Source organism: Seriola lalandi, unplaced genomic scaffold (assembly GCF_002814215.2).
Source record: "Seriola lalandi dorsalis isolate HSWRI2012SDOR001 ecotype SW California unplaced genomic scaffold, Sedor1 jcf7180002050383, whole genome shotgun sequence".
NCBI classification, from domain to species: domain Eukaryota; kingdom Metazoa; phylum Chordata; class Actinopteri; order Carangiformes; family Carangidae; genus Seriola; species Seriola lalandi.
The window spans coordinates 1-2629 of NW_019520936.1; the positions used below are offsets into that span (position 1 = coordinate 1).

The 2629-nt window shown below is 38.0% G+C and overlaps 1 long non-coding RNA gene across 1 annotated transcript; it reads right to left on the reverse strand.

Moving 5' to 3' along the window:
• Positions 1–431: 431 nt before the first annotated feature.
• LOC147819698 (uncharacterized) lies at positions 432–2612 on the reverse strand. The gene is made up of 2 exons (XR_015436704.1): positions 1773–2612; positions 432–1245 (listed from the first exon to the last, which is right to left on the reverse strand). It is a non-coding gene; the product is annotated as an uncharacterized LOC147819698 (long non-coding RNA).
• Between the last annotated feature and the right edge of the window lie 17 nt (positions 2613–2629).

The following is a 2629-nucleotide window of genomic DNA, read 5'->3' on the forward strand; positions in this document are numbered from 1 at the left end:
AAACGAGTGAAGTGGTGAACATGAGTTAACTCCTGGTTTCAGGTTCAGACAGAGGAGGATGATCAGTGACCAGATGTAGAAACAGCTTCACTCTTGTTTTCTTTTCCATTTTCTCCTCAAGTCAAAACCTGATGTTGGACTTTAAGGAAGTTCTGCTTGTAAACAAGCAAAGCAACAACCTGCAGCAGCTGATGAAGCAAGTGTCTCTACAACATGTTGGTCATACAGGAGCCTCACTGCAGCACAGTGGCTGAACATCACATTTACCAGCTGTGAACTCAACATGTTTCAGGAAACACTGCACTTTCAAAGTCTCTGTGTCAATTCATGGAATCACATTATTAACAGTCTCTATTATGGAATATATTTACAGTTCAATTATACTTTTTAGTTTCACTTCAGTTTCTAATTAAAGACTAAAATCTTCACTGCACCTTTGAGTCTTTATGTTGTTTGTGATTCTTGTGACTCTGCTGCTGTAAAACTGAGATTCCTCATCAGTGTTAATGAAGCTCCGTCTCTCTGATCTAATTACAGCAAAGAAGAAGAACTTCACAGAGTCTCAGTATATTCTGGTGACGTGTGTGTTACGTTAATTCTTCAATCTCAAAACCTTTTTTCTTTTCACCTGTGGAACAGAATCGTCACTGATTCTAATGATTTCAGTCTGAATCGGCCTCATGTGGTGTTTTCATGTCTGTCCTCAGGACCAGGTCACACCAGATGTTTCTACATCTGTTCCTGGGGCTGTGTGTGAAGTTTAATACATTCCTGTGTGAGCAGTATTTCCTCCTCATCCTCTCATTCTTCCTCTTCTCTCTGTAGATTCATCAAGTCTCCGAACAAATCTGACTCAGTCTGAAACATTTTCAACTTTCACAGATTCTTCATTTCAATTTACTTTGAATTCAGGATGAACACAAAATTATTTAACTATAAAAACAGGAACAAGAGGAAGCTCACCATTGATATGCACATAGATCTCAGTATAAATCTGATGTTTGATTTCCTCCTGTGTGGATACACAGCGATAGTAGTCGGTCTTGGTCACATTAAGCTGGAGGATGACGTTGTAGCAGTCGTTGCTTCTTTCAAAGACCTGTGGTTTTATAGGAGCGAGGATGTTTCCAGCTCTGTCCTGCCACTCTACATTAGGTTTGGGAGAAGCACCATGAACCTCACACTTCAGAACTTCCCAGTAATCTGTACGATTCCATGTTGTGATGGATGGTTTTGGAGCTGCACCTGTGAACATAAACAATCATTTATGAGGAATGTTTACAGAATTAGATGTTTAATAACAGGATCTTTTAGTTCCTTCTTCTCCACATGTACATGTGGATTAAGAGATGTTTAAGAGGAAAGAAAACACAAAGGAAGAGAGAGAAAAATAATAAAAGCAAAGAATAATGCTCAAATACAATTTCAGATAAAATCATAATGTAAATACAGCATTTATCAATTTGTTTAGGTTTAGCTAAGCAGTGTAAAATTGAATTTTGAATAACTGTTCTTCATTGGGCAGGAAAGTTAGTTTTTTCCACATTACCATCTGCCCACTCCCATAATGCATCTGTCCATAATCCATACCTGCTTAGCACAATAAGTATAAAATCCTGACAATGAATCTTAATAAACCCTCTAGATCAGTGAAACCTGAACAGATCAAGGTGATGAACAATCTACATGTCTCCACCCATTAAATGATGTACAATTACAATTAAAATAGAAGTGGAGAAGTATACAGTGACGTCATCAGAATCGGGACTCACCTTGGATGTTTTCCTCTTTTCTGTCTTTTAACCTTATATGGCGCGGAGGTTGCATGCGACCCGAAATTTATATGTAAAACGGAATAAATAAATATGATATATATTTTCATGTTGATGGTAAACGTCAATATACACGGTACACCTCATTTGAAAGCTCAGGTGTTCGTTTTTTCGACGTATGTAACAGTTTTAATAAATGGTTTACGACATTAGAACATTAGCGTCTCACTTTACGGCAGGAAACAGTTACATATCAACTTGCTTACCTGTGTCGCTGCAGTTAAAAAGTGTTTATAGGTCGAAAACGGACGTTTAAAGACAAACTGGACCCGTTTTAAAGAAGAACAAACTACTGATTAAATCCAGCTCGTTTAATTCAAGCGGAAGTAAAAGATTACCAGAATAAAAGTTGATTATTTACCTTGTTGAGTCTTATCGCTGCTCCTCAAACTTCTAAATCAATACATTTCTTACAATTACAAAGCGCTGACAAAATATTTGATCAATGATGTTCAGTATCTCTGAAATCAGGAAACGCCCAGGAACAAAACAAACCAATCACCACCTTTCTACGACATAAAGGGACGAATCTAACGGTCATTTAACTCCATCAGCCAATCAGAGGAGCGCATCTCTACTCTCGCGCTATGTGACTTTGATTGACAGCTACTCCCATCCAATAGGAAGTCAGCACCGTGAAAACGCTCTGAGTTTGTAGCCGGTAAAATTACCTGCCTGACCATATATGGAAGTTAATGTAGTTGGACTCTCTGTGGTGGAGGGACACCGACACAACAGAGAAACTTTATTATCAGTCAAAAGAGACACGATTCAATGAAACTAAATATGTAAATCTT